The 14,626-nt window shown below is 49.3% G+C and overlaps 1 protein-coding gene across 5 annotated transcripts in view; it reads right to left on the bottom strand.

Annotated features, from left to right (window-relative positions):
* Window positions 1-14,626, bottom strand: part of LOC119554509 (teneurin-m) — a 113,605-nt gene that overhangs the window by 82,858 nt on the left and 16,121 nt on the right. The gene's annotated exons all lie outside the window — the stretch shown is intronic.

Raw genomic sequence — 14,626 nt, 5'->3', positions numbered from 1 at the left:
GCTCATCAGCGACAACGCCCACGCCGAAACGCGATGCTGACTGCAGAAAAAGTGGTCAACATGACAACGTTGACATGCGACATTAGCAAAGGCCCAGCACAGGGATTCCTCGGCGGACTCCTTTCCTCCAACCAACTCCATTTCCGAGCTCCTTGCGTGCTCCTAACCTGAGAAATGCCCGCAGCACACGCAAAAAATCGCAAAAAATCGCAGCGCATTCAAATCTCAGCATGTGCGTGAGCTCACGAGCAAAGGGGCCGGTTGGCAAAACATGTTATCAAATGCCTCGACGCACCACAAATTGCCAGGCGGAGCGAGGAAAGAAGCCCAAGAAGAAGGCCCCAACGAAAGTTGCGACTGGCAATTTGAATAAATAATTAATTTCCACCAATTAAGCGGGAGATGAAGCGGCACAGCCAGCAGACGAGGCCACTGTGTCAAGTGCAGTTGGAGAGAAAAGGGAGTTCTGGCCAAGATTTCCCATAAATCTTCCAATCACTCTGCGGTTTCCATCTCTGCAGTTTCCTATTGCCTTTAAATTCGCATTAAATTAGCAAATTATCGCCGCGTCTTAGGCAACTTGGAAACCCATCCGATCCAATCCCTCTTGCCACATCCAGTCCTCTCGAAATCCACCATGCAAAGCACATACTTCTTCGCCTCGCCTTGATTTGGGACGCTTTCCACGGCCACAGACCAGGCTGAGATTTTAAAAAGGAAGATCCCAGACAGGGGAGATGAGAACGGAGGGACTTGTCAAGGCGCTGTTCATGTCGGGATCCGCGAACTTCATCACTGCAGGCATAACCTGACGTTGACTGGATGTTCCCCGTCCCAGCTTGGCTAATTTTAAATTCAATGCACGCAACAGTCGCCGCCGTTTAGTTTAGATCTTCTCCTTGCCTTTCCGGCCCTCCTCCTCAGTGCATTTTTTCCGGCTCCTTTGTCTGGTGGGCTCTTTTTGTGGCCCAAAAACTATTTGCCAGCCATCCCAGTAATAGTTTTTTCCCCTTTCGCACTAATTATGCAGCTGCATAATCCGAGATGCCCAATCCCAGTTGCCAACTCTGGAGCGTGGGTGGACTGACTTGGCCAGGGTGGCCGCCTCCATGGCTGAGGGCCATAATTCATGCGGCGTCTGTTTTGAAATTGAAAGAAAATAATTACGAGGCAGCGGAAATTGAATTTCTTATTACAGCCAGTGGACTAAGGAGCCTGGCATGGGCTAAGTCGCCCTGGACTTGCTTGCAAATTAATTAAAATCCATAAAGCAAGAGACCTCTTGGTTCTGTCTGTCCTCCAGCTCCTCGAGGCTTCTTCGGTCATAGGTCAAGGCCTCGTTCGATCCGCCGCTCGCACTTAGTATGCATTGTATTTTGATTTATCGAGCTGAGGAGGGGCGTGTCGCTTTTCGGGGCTGCCCATGCATATTTCATTAGGCGGCCAATGAACATTTGAATTTCTCCCGGGGCCCAGCGTCTTGAGCAGTCTGCCAAGGGGTTTATCGATTCGATATAGTCCAAAGTCCCGGGCCCCTAATGGTTTTTTAAGTAATTTTGTTTCAGTTCCCTCGACTGCCAGTCAGTCTGACTGTGGGCCGAGCACTTCCCCAACAAATTTCCTGTTCCAACTTCTAAACAATCCCCAACGCAAACTTTGTTTACAAGTGCATTCCAAGCGGATTCTACAGCTCTCTCTTTGCTTCCTCCTACTTTTCTACAATTTTCTTTTTCGGCTCTCCCCCTGAGGAATTTCTTTGTCTTCCCGATGGGCTGCTGTTAATCATGGGACCCCGAAAACCGAAAACCGAAGGCACCTCAATCCATTTACGTCATGTTAGTGCCACCACCTAATGGCCACTTCTTGCTGTCCCTGGCTCCTCATGATGTTGTGCACTTAACGACACTAAACTCATTAGTATTTTCCATTTTTCAATTTTGCTACCGCAGCCTGCAAAAAATAGCACCGAACCCGAAATAGCGAATCCTTAACACCTAGCCGGGTCTCCAACGGCCCCGATCCCCTGGAACCCACTGCCTCCTGGCAGCCGCAGCCACAAATTACAAATTGAAAGTAGTTTGTATCTGCTGTCTCTTCTGCTGCCGCAACTCCCGACGGCAGTAAAAAATTTAAGTGCATAAGCAAAGTAGCTCCTCCTGGACGGGAACCCTCCTACCGATCCTCCCCCTCCTGCGGAGAGGGCATGTTATGCACTTTTTCCTGCGGCTACCGAAAAATGTATACCAGGCGAAACAACACAGAGGGCGAAAAACAACTTCTAAGTGGACGGCCGAAAGGAACGAAAGCCAACTGGGCACTTGAAATGCGGATGAGCCGAGGAATGGCCAGATACAAGGGGAAAAGGGCAACTCCGTCATTGTCTTTGGCCTGGTCTTGGCTATTGTTTCATTCATGAAGTTTCTGGGCTTTTGTTTTGTTTTGGGTTCGGGTTTGGGTTGGGGTTGGGGCCAGGGCTTGGGCCTGGGCCTGGGTTGGCCTCAAAGATTTTTCGTGTCTCTGCTTGGCTGTATGTATCTACATGGCCCAGAGCGAGGGGGCTGCTAACCCATAATTTGTGTTACTTTCGTGAAATGAGGAAGCAGCGAGTAAAACATATGCGATGTCTGATTATCTACCATCCAGAAAGGCAGGAGAACGCAGAGATAGAACGAATCGGGTAAGCCGAAAATATCGGGAATTCGTTCGGGGTATCTGCCAGATACTCGAGCGGGGAAGGGCGCACCCCTTCTATAAGGAGAGCCAGTCACAATATTAATGCCACTACTTTGCTTAGCTAATCGCCGATAGTTTGTCTTGCCCAGCGACTTCCGTCCTCGAACATTATTTTTGGGTCATTTGTTTCGCCCCAGCCCCGAGTCCCGGCGAGAGATACATTTGTATCTCGTGCTAATCCTTTCTGGTGGAAATAGAGCTGTGGCCCGGCGAGCGGTCTCATCCATCAGGCAACCTCAACGGGGATTAGTTTGGCCCCCGAAACTCTGCGTCTGAGTCTGCATTCGTAAATGATTATTAATTGCAATACTCGTGGGCTGCCATCTTTTATTAATATCGAAGTGCAGCCGCCGTCTGGGGACCCCACACACTCACTCCCCTTCCCTGATCAAAACTACGTGCTATAAATGACTAATTCACGGCGGCTATTGTGATAGTCGGTCTCCCCCATTCCTGTCGTCATCTTTTGTCTATTTTCAGTGGCCGCCACTTTTGTCTCGTTTTGTCAATTCATTCGCTCATTCCCTCAATCAATTGTCTGGCGATAACTATCTGTGCTATACATGCCCTTGGAGGATACGAGTCTGGAGGGGATTAGCCCGGGGTCGCGCATCCACAGTTCTCCGTTTCTATCTCTATTTCGGAGCGCGCGAGTGTGAGTGTAAATATTTGGACAATTTATTGCCATTCGTTTGTGGGAACTCGATGTCTGGGGGGAGATTTTAATATTTTGTTTTGCTTAAAATACTTAAAAAGATACCCGGATAAATGTGATAGGTCCATCGTTACTCGCTAGCGAACATGGCTGCTGGGATTTGGTGTCGTTTACGTACCTGAAAGCAGAGGAAAAGAAGATTTTGATTAGCATTCAGTCGAAATATAATTTATTCCAAAAAGAATCCATTAATGCTTCATCGCTGGAGCCCAGCGAAGGCGAAATTACCTCAACAACTGTCATTTTGACAGCTCGCTCAGCTGTCAGTTCAGTGAAATGGAATGGGAGGGGAATGGAGGAATGGAGGATGAGGAGAGAATGAAACAGGCGAAGCAAAAAGGGAACAGGGGAAGCTGCGCAATAAAGCCAATAACAAAATGCAGCAATAACAACAATGGATGGTACAGCTTTCGCAGGGATGGAGAATAACGACGTTTTTGTTAAATTAAAAGTTTATGAGGCATTAAATGGTCAACAACAAAGCAAAGTTGCCAAAAAAGAAAAGCATAAAGTCATACGGAAAACTGCGTGCGAGGGGAGTACAGAAAGTCATTAAGCCAGCGATGACGACAACAATATTAAATTGTCATGCCGAGCTTCAGCTGCTTCCTCTTCGCCCTCCGCTTCTTCTTGCTTCTTGCTCGGCCACAGGTCATTAGACCCACGGGCATCTAAATTGCATTATCAACGCCAATAACGGGACACGAGCTACTGGCACTATTCCAAAGCACCATCAACCATACACAATCCACCCCCTCCCCGCGGCGTTCATAAAAACATTATTTGTCAACGCCAAAAGCATCATCGCATTGTCCGGGGATCTGCACAGAGGGTTGAAGACCTCCTCTTCGGGGTGTGAACGTTGCAACCATATGGCGTGCGATCGCCCTCTGGTTGCAAATCTTTTCGGTGCCAAAAAGTGCTATTAATTATTTTTTATTGAGTGTGCGCCTTGATGAAGTCGCCGGGCTCAGGATCTCCCTGCAGCTCGATACCGCCCGGTAATCACCGAAATTTGTTAGGTATTATCGTCAATGGCAACTGCATTTGTTTAATTATGAAGACATGTGGCGGTGGCGTCGACAGTTGTGGCTAATGACATTAGGCCCGGCCGGAGATCAGGCCGAACCGGCAGCGAACGGAAGCCCAACATAATCCCCGGCATTTGCGGCCGAGCATTTAGAATTGGATTTCTTTTCCAATTTCCAGTGATTGCAACCCCTTCCGACCGCCCTTCTCCCCGGGGGGTGGCTGGTCTGCGGTTTTCGCTGCAGCCCAAAGGGGAACTATTCAAAAATATTCAGCAGGTGAGTGCGGGGATTAGCACGACTGCGGTTCCCAGTTCCTAGAACCACTGCTCCGCCCCTGTGTTCTTGTAACCTCATTTTGAAGTTAAATAAATCCATGACATTCCATAAATTAGTCCTCACACGATGATATATGTACGCAAGCAGACACGACACGAACTCCATTGGCTTGGAGCCCCAGTCCCGGGTAGCGTCTTGTGTTTTGGCACATGACCCATTTACGGGGAGACGACACCAGCTGGGGTCCTACAGTTATGGCTATGCCCCAAAATGTGTTCATATGGCGTGTGAAGTGAGCTACGAAGCCGAAATCAAATCGCAGCGCCATTAAAGGCAGACCTAGAACCCTCCTCCCCCGATCACGGGTTCCAAGAATTTCCCATACTAGCCGTGGCCAATGCATTCGGAACCCTTCTCAGCTCCGGCGACTTGGAGTCAGAAACAGAAAACGAAGCGCAGAAGAATCGGATTCCGAAATGAATATGAGTTTGACTGATTAACCAATGCGAATCGATTGTCTGCACTCAATCTACGATTGCGACAAGGCGGCCCGGGATTATCCTTGTCGTCCCACGTGTCCCCTTGCCCCGTAGATTCCTCAAGCCAAACAAAAAGGAGAAAAAACAAGAAATATTCACATATTTCCTCCGCTCAGTCTGCTTTTTTCGTGGCTGTCAGAACTGACAAACGCAAATGATTTATGTGTGTTTGCATGCGTGTAAATGTCATTAAGAGGGTGAGTCCGCCTCGAACTCGAGGGTGGGGCTCTGGAGCGAGTAGTAAGTAGTCGTAAGCGGAGCAGCCAGCTTGGCGCATCGATTTGCTGTCTTTGACTTTCAAACTGCAGAGCTGTTGACATTTAACGACGACTATTCGTTCTCAGTCGATTCCCTCCCAGTTCTCCCCCATCGACCAGATTTGACATTAAATAATGAGTTATGCCGCTGACGCTTGAGAATTTGCAACATGTTACGAATCCGCCCCCGCCCTTCCACTCCCCCGAAGGGGTGGGGCACGTTGTCTTAGTTTTGGAAAGCGAATTAGTCATCGCAGTGGCTACTTCTCCCGATTAACATATCGTTAATGCACACCATACTGGCAGTCCCCCTCCACGGTGGTGCCAATTCATCATCTGCCCGACTTTGCATGTTCTGGGCTCCTTTCCGCTTGGCTGGCTCTCCCTGCTGTCCGAAAACTTTGCAGATTGCTGATCTATCTTTCACATACTCGTGGTTTCGTTCGCCTTTCTTGATTCAAGGCATGTGTTTCGGCGCTGTCTACTCATCAGCAACTGTCACTCAGTTGTCCGTCCGCCAGTTGGATAAACATTTTGCACAATGCTTCAAATTAACATTTCCGCGGCCCACAAGTGTGGCGCCTGCGCGGTGGCAACTGAATGCCTAATTAAGTTGCCTCCAGTCGCAGAGGTGTGTTGCCGTTGCTGCTGTGCAGTTTCTGCAGCGCAGCCGCCTTGGTGTTTACCTTCTATTATGCACCTTTTGCACGCCACATCAGTCGGATCTGCCCCTCCCAACTCCTCCCCTCGGCGACTACTGGTTTCGGCCTGCTCATGTGTTTTTGCGTTGACAGTCTGGCATGTTTCTTCAGCTACTCTTTTCTGGGTGCAGGCTTGAAAGTTTACTTGACTTGGCCCAAGCCAAAAAATATGGCAAAACCGCTGCGTGTTAGGGGCGATTGCCGAAATCGCTTGTGGTTGCGCAAAATCTGATCCGAGAGAGGAGTTTTGGATACGGCGACGACAGATCCTAATTGCTAATTGCGTGGCCCGGGTGGGCACCATCTGTCCAATGGCTCCATTCATCTGCCACATCATTTGCTCATTTGCATGGACTTAACACCCAATTTCAGGTTTTTCCTACACCCCCACCCTTGCCTGTTTTACCAGCCATTATGGGATAATTTACGGAGCACACAGCCACGTGAAGAGGGGGGAATGGAAATGTATTTCATATTAGTATCCTCCGCAGTTGTTGTTGTCAACTTAATGTCCCTTTCAGACTTGCGCGCCTTAACATCCTTTTTTCCTCAGCCTCAACACATTTAATTAACAAAGCAATTAAGCATGACAAGGCATAAGGCAAAAGCAATGAGCATGGAAATGAGAATGGGAGTGGAGAAAGTGGGAAAAGCGAGTAAGAAAGCATTTTAAATTTAATTTATATTTGTATGGATGTCCCTGTGCCCGAGTTCCGTTCCGTTCCGCTCCGTTCCGTTATTATTATGGAATAATGCGTCGGAAATAGTGTTTGTGTATGTGAGTGGATGGACGAAGGACTCTTGGCATGATGACATTTTTATTGCCATCACTCCCCTGCCCCGTCGCTTGGCATAAAACAAAAGGCAAATTTATGCATAGCAGGGAATTTTTTAATTAAATTTCAGACCCAAACGTCGAGAGACAAGGCCAGAAAGGAGTTGGCCTGGAACAGTGGATGTGGAACGGAAAACGTTCTTAACGCTTTTATTTTTTTGGCATCCAAGGCACCCATCAACAACTCCCGAACACTTCATCGGGTTACGGCGGCGGCCTATAAAGGTTCTTTTCCAGCATCGGATTGGCAATGGGACTCAAAACGATCTGTCATATTCTGACAGCTTACAATGTGTTCGACACAGTCGGCATGTACTGGCAACAGGGCTGCATTGGGATTGGCATCGGGATCGGGGTGATAATTAACTCTGCTCGAAAGGCATAAATCAAAAATTATGCGACGCTTCTTTCACAATACGCTGTAATATTTTCGGGATGGTGTTTTTTATTAAGCCAATCTCAAGACAAGCGCAAAAGTGCAGCTCATGTCATCTCGGTGAATCGTCGGAAAGTGCAAGCTCACTCTGGAGCCACCATCGATCACGGCCAGCTTCCAGGGAGGGCACCGGGCACATGTGGCCCGGCAATCCTCCCACAGCGGACTACACTACACCCATGTGTTACAGTTTAACCCCTTTGGACGGGCCAACTAACAGCTCTTCTGGCAACGATCAATCATACAAAAACATTCTACATATTTCATTTTGCGCTCCGTTTGTTTGTTTGTCTGGCCGCGTCTGTTCGGTGGGGGATGTACTCTTGACATTTTAAATACTGATGGCGAACAATAATGAAAATATTTAAATAATAATGATTCTTCGCTTTTGTGGGGGCCCCTTGACGGAAGTGTTTACTCTGCACTAAGCTCGGTTCAACGATTAATTATCATGAGAGATGGATGGTTCGGGGCGTTGAAATACGATTCTACTCGTATGTGGGTTCCTCGTGTTTATCATCTGCAATTTCGATGACCGCAATCGCAGTTGCAATCGCAGTCGCGAAACTATGTCAATCGTCAGACAGCACTTTCTCCCTCCGCTGCGAATCGGGTTCGCACGCACGAAAAACGCGAAACGAGAAGCCATCAATGAAAATACTGCCTTTCCCACATCATAGACGCACGCAAATCCTGCAGCCAGTGCAATTGCGGTCTCAGGCCGGCAATCAAGTGAAATATGAGTCGCGTAATTGCATGTGTGTGCGGTTGAGGAGGAAATTATAAGCGAATTAAAGCGCGCTGCCCCGAAGAAGCCGCCGTGACCCCACCTGAGAACCCGCCTCGCAGGGGTTCAGTGAACAGTTATCTGCCGCTTCGGGCTTTAAGGTCAATCCATGGGAGGGGAGGGGGGCGAAAGCCACGTTTAAAATTCTATTTGGCGCACAGCAGCAATTTACCAGGAGGTGCCGGCCAGCCCGGCATGCTGATGCTGATGCTGATGCACTGCCTGGATCCCGAGCCAGACCAGACTAACTGCTGGGTAATCGCATGCGGCGCAACTTAAGCATCGCCTTGCAACCTCAGCCCCCCCAACAACTCAACCCCATCTCATCCCATCTCGGCGTCGTGTGCCATCAATGGACTCTGACTGACTCTGCCAGCCGAGAGGAGCCAAGTCCCGATGTTTGGGGCGAGATAAGGCTGCCCTAGACTGGGCTGAATGGAGATGGCCCAACCAGATTGGCAGCAGGATGCAAAGGAGCGGCTTCCCAAGAACCGGGTTCTATTCGGGAATCGGGCTGGAAACGGAACCGCCGAAAGATGGCGCTGCACACATGTGTCCCTGCCTTGGCATTTTCCTTCTCTGCTTTCTTTTTCCCGTGCCCCAGCACTATTTGTTACTTTTTGCTCAACCTCTGAGGCAGCGCTTGGCATGCGTCGCATATATCACAACTTCCAACTACCAACTGCCAGCCAACCTCCTTCATCCTCCTCCTCCTCCTCCTGCCGAGCTTGCGGTTTTCGTGAGCTGCATGGGGATATATGGCATGGTGCATGGGGTATGGGGTATGGGGTATGGTGTACGGGATTGGGGATTAGGGATGGGCGTCGGGATGGGTGGACGGGACAAGACAAGGCAACGTTGACGATGATGATGCTCTGATCCCCATGTGCAGTTTTTGTGTGTTAGCTGGCACAACATCAAGGTTAATGGCTGGGAAGAGAGCACTCGGGCAGCCTGCCATGGAGTTATGCCTCCACTCGGCTTTGGTTGGGAAATGTACACCGCTTTACCGTTTGGCTAAACATTTAAGCTGCTCATTTCCTAGGAAATCAACGAAATGGGCACAGCTACAGCTTCGGGATCGCTTTCAGCGCACCAGCCCCAGCCCCAGCCTCAACTTCAGCTCCAGGTCCAGGTCCAGTCAGAGCCTTCCGCTGTCCAATGTCCATCCACTGGGATGGCTATTTTTGGGCTAATGATGCTCTCTGGCCAGCGCCGAGAACCCAAGGCATCAGCGGCATCGCAGGCCAAAGCCACTCGATGTCCATCATTCATTTGGCTTCGATGTACGAGCCATGTTTATGTTTATTGACTGTTATGGACATGAGTCACAGTTAGACGACGACGATGGACAATGCGATTTTAACGGAAGTGTTACAATGAGACATTACGAGAGGAGTAGCCCGGGGGGACAGCCAGAGATGACGGTCGCAAAGGGTGCTGGGGGAAGATGCCTCGCCCAGGTCTGAGTTGTCCATTACCATCCCATTCCACAGCACACCATACCACATCATACCATCCAAGGGCCCTGTCAGTGTCAGTTGCCCTGAGTGGAGTTCTCCTCTGGTTATTTGCTTAAGTGCAAATATGAGCAACTATTTGCTAAATGACAGTTATTGCTGATTAGCTGTCAGACGTTTTGACAGCATGAAGAATGATTCGCAATTTTCGTTCGGCTGCCAGCCTGGTTAAGTTCGGGTTCGGGCCTGGTCTTGCAGTTAATGATGTAGCGTATGGTTAATTAGAACATTAGTCTCCCGCTCGACCAGGCGGGCAGTTGTGAGAGCAAGTTTAAATCATTAGCAGAGCCCTGCTGGCTGTCAAAATCTCTGGCTGCCGATGGGGGAAGCTCTGACTGGACGGATAATGGATAGATTGGACGGATGGAATTGGGCGGGTGATGTATGAGGCTGACTGCAGGTTAAGTGCTTCAGTTCTAGCTCGGCATCCGGGTCGGGGGGAATGCACCAGGTCGTAGAACTTCTTGGCTTCTACTGCTCCCAGAGGGGAGTGAAACAATAGGGACGGTACCAAAGTCAGAGCCGAAAATTACGCATGCCTAAATGGCAATGCACAAATTATGAGGCAACACTGTACAGGAACGTGGAGCAATAAAAAGCAATCGCTTTGCGGCCAAAATCGATGGGCCCGGAGGCGTTGAGAGGCGGCCAGGTCCGGATCGTGTGTACCTGTGCCGATCCCAGTCGAGAGGGTCGAGAGTCGAGGGTGCAGTCGGCGGTGCTCGGCTAAAATTGAATATGGCCAAAAGCGGCTCGCAAATAGCCAACAAGGGGGCGGGCGACCGGCAGACGGAGGCGATGCATTTGCTCCTTCTTGGCTATTTCGCCTTATAAGGTCGCGCACATAAATAAGCGCAGCAGAATGCATTGCGGCAGAGTCTCAATCGTCTGAGTTTGGGCTTGAGTCTGAGTCTGGTCCCGGGTACCGGCATGCAGCATTCAGCATGCAGCATGCAGCATGCAGCATGCGGCATGCAGCATCTCCGCATCTCAGAGCAGCTGCTGTGGGCAATGGGCAACCGTCGTGCTCCAGCAAGAGCAACTTGAACACCGGCAACTTGCATCGAGTACCATCAACAATTTCAACAATCAACTGATGAGAAAAGGAAATGAAAAGTCAACATAGGGCACACAATATGCACAATGCACAAGAGGCGAGTGGAGCCCGGCTGGGGATGAGTCCAGACCCAATCGAATCCGAATCTGGGTGTAGTGGGGAGCTGACATTAGCTGACCGCAGCAACTGGGCCTTTGGCTCGGCTTTAGCCCCGGAGTCAGCTCAATTGGGGGCTCATCGAGCGGCAGTTGAAAAGAAAATTGCATCTACCAGTGGATTAGAAAAAGCCAAGCTCTCAATGGAGAGAGATGAAGATGCCTGGGAATTAAAGACTTCGAGTGCCATTGGGAGGAAAGGAAAGTTCAATAGTACAAGTGAGGTTCGAAGACAATGGAATATGAAACAGTTTCTACCTCCGAAATTCTCCCAAAGAGATCTCTACTTTCGGTTGTCTTCCATTTGATGATATAGTCAGACCCCTTACTTTCGGGAAATCTATCAATCTCCCTGCAATTGTGGGCCTAGGCCTGCATCTTTTCCAAAGCTTAACAGCCCGATCAGATCTTCCCCGATCGGATCTCCGCTTCCTGCCCCCTCGTCCACACTCGGTACCATCTTTTGTCTACTGCGTGCTTCGCCTTCTTTGGGATCTTCGCGGGCATCTTCGAAGATCGTTCGATTTTGTGGCGCGCTATTAAATTGTAAATTGGTCGGGCAGCGCTGCCGCTGCGGCAAACGTGTCTGAATGCCACATCGTATTGAACCGGCTGCTCCCCCCCTTCCACTCCCTCAATCGATCGTGAGTCGTGTGCAATTTGCTGGCCCAACCCGAAGACTCCAGTTCGATGCTGGCCTGACCACTTTTGCTGCTGCGCATGCGCGTGGTTCGCTTTGGTTTTTTGTGGTTTCGCTGATTGTCGTGGCTGCCCCGATCCCCTCAAGCTCCTGATTCTCCTCCCCCTGTCGCGGGCTAATCAATTCTTCCTTTTCATTGCTCTCAGTCTCCGTTCTTCTGCGCTGCGGTTTATCAACGCTTTATTACACTGACGTTTTGTCAATTTGATTGCCATTGATTTGGCTCTTTTCCGAACCCTCTTCGGTTCGGTTTCCCAGTGCCGAGACCTTGAACTGTCTCCTCACTGTCACCGACCGCGACTGTTTACTGTGGTAATGGCTGGACTCTTAATTGCTTCCCGGTAACGAGCTTCGAGCCACCTCCAATGGCCGGCACTCTTGGTTTTGTTGCCGACTATTCACTTTCGCAAAAGGCATTGGAGATTGGAGCCAGGGCACTTGATTTTTATGCAATCGATTGTTATGATTTCATTTTTTCGGCTTTTCCTTTTCGTTTTGCTGGTGGCCGGCAGTTATCGAAAAACTGTTTCGTATGCTGTAAATTGATTTTGTTTGCCGCATTGTGGGTGTTGGCAGCTGGGGATTGGAAACTGGAATTGGATTTGCAATTGGAATTGCTGGCCCAGGGTGGATGGCCCGACATGCATCCCAACAAAGCCCGTTGGCGGGCGTTTCACACGCTCCCCTTAGAGGTTCTTCAACCTGACACGGCCACGATGATGCCTCGGCCCTGATAACCCAAATGACAACTTCATTTCCAACCCATTCGATGTCCACTTCCAAGCCCATCTTGATCCCGTTCCCTGCTCACATTTCATGGCCCTTAGCCGGGCACTTGTCGGAGCCATCATCATCATCATCGTAGCAACAATCGAAGAAACCATCGAAGGCATGTCCAATCCCCTGCCTGCCCCAGTCAAAGAGTGTCAAAGAATTGACAACTTTATTGCCCCTAAATATGGTTAATGACCGCGGCCAACTCGGAGTCAGCCGAAATTCTTGTCAACATATCGAGGGCCATTAACCAAAATAATGTCAAATGTCTTTAATTGTTTCCAAGTGGTTTCCCTCTCGGATTCCCGCCCACTCAGCATTCACCACTGACCCCTCAGCCCGACCATCTTTCGCGTGGGCCACAGCAGACGCCTTTGCTGATTTATTTAAATTATAAACAAAAAGGCCACAAATCGGCGGGGCTGGGGCTCCAAGCCAGAGGCTCGGGGCCTTTGAAATGCGCCGCCATCGAATTATTGCTCTTGGCACGGACAGTTGCCACATGTGTGTGCCCCATGCCCCTCCACACCGCCACACCACCACACCTTCACGTCGCGCTGCTGATTAATATCTCACAAATTTTTGGCTCTTTGACGGATTATTTCCCAACTCATTCGCTCTCGCACACTCTAGTGCTGCGATTTGTTCCACAAAAGCCGACCAGAACAAACAAAAAACAAACAGAATTTAGCACAATTTCCATAGATGGCTTTAGAAGTCTGGTGTTTATTTTGTTCTCGGCGTGTTTTATGGCTTGCTTAAGTGCTCGGCCGCAGATTGATTGAGTTATTTGCAGTTGCCCGGCCAACTCCAAATATAATTTGTGGATTCTGTACCGATGCTGATGCTGATTCCGGCTGCCGTATCAATTCAAATCGAGTATACCGATTCTGCGAATGGTTAGGAGGCCCCAATCCTCAACGTTCGTGCGCTAATCAAGTTATCTATGGGTCGGCTCATTTTCATTAGATTCGATTAGGGGTGTCTGGGTCGCGTTTATGAGGATTAATGACTCGAGTGGGCATAAATTTGCCCGGCTCAAGCCTGCTCTCCCATTTCCTATTTCCCATTTCCCAGCAGCCATATGTAGGAGCAGAAGCCGAGGCCGAAGCAGTTGCCACAGCAATTTAATTTCCATTTAAAAGGAGAAGCTGCCTCCACTCCAAGCCGTTCCATGAGTAGTTTCTTGTTTGCCCCACCAAATGATTAATTAGTCCATCCCCACCGAGCCATCTGTATGTATCTGTGTCTTGTGTGGTTGCGGATTCCATCTGATGGTTTAATAATAAGACAAAATCGTCTATTGTGCAAAGAGTTTGAGCTCGCTGATGACCCAAAAAAGATGGGTTCAAAAGCCAAACTAAATCATATTTTGTCGGACCAGATGGCAAACGCACAGAGGTTGCGGGGGTGGAGAGGGCAAAAATTGCTAATTGTTTGTCTTTTGTTAAGCTCTCGTCCATCTCGCCCAGACCATACTTTCTACAATTAAACGGAGATGTTTTCTCGTCTCCGCTTCACTAATCTGCCGCTTGTTGAGGTTGTGGGTCTTTTGTAGAGTGATTACCTCAGTTGGTATTTAGCTATTTCTGCTCGGGGATTTGAAAGTGAAAGCCCTCGTGGGGCGGGGCTCGTACTGCCCGATATTATCTGGTGTGGGAGAGTTGAATGTGTACCTTTAAATTATGAGGCGGAGAGTTGGAAATTGTCAAGATATCGATCAGAGGCCCCGCTCCCATTCCACTTTGGTGACCCCGTGTACCGCCCATTACGGTGCCCCAATTAAGACCTCACAGCTTATTTAGGGTTGCCAATTTTATTTAATTTCCACTCCAGCTCCGCTGCCCTGCTGCCCCTCCAGCAACAGCGACCGTCGTCAAACATTTGCACGTAAATTGTCAAGAAAAAAGAAGTAGAGTAAATATTGACATTGCGTTGTAATAACGCAGCATTAACAGCAACAGCAGCACGAGGAAAACCCAAAATGGCGGCTAACGACGGAAATGGAAAAGCAATTCCCGAGAAGGAACGGCAGCGAAAACGGAACGGAAGCGGGCGGAGGACCAGGACCACTCAGCCAGGCCGAAAGCTTAATAATGTAAATTTCGCT

Source organism: Drosophila subpulchrella, chromosome 3L, assembly GCF_014743375.2.
Source record: "Drosophila subpulchrella strain 33 F10 #4 breed RU33 chromosome 3L, RU_Dsub_v1.1 Primary Assembly, whole genome shotgun sequence".
Classification (NCBI taxonomy): Eukaryota; Metazoa; Arthropoda; class Insecta; order Diptera; family Drosophilidae; genus Drosophila; species Drosophila subpulchrella.
The sequence above is the reverse complement of the archived record's forward strand: the minus strand, read 5'-3'. Positions and strand labels throughout refer to the sequence as shown.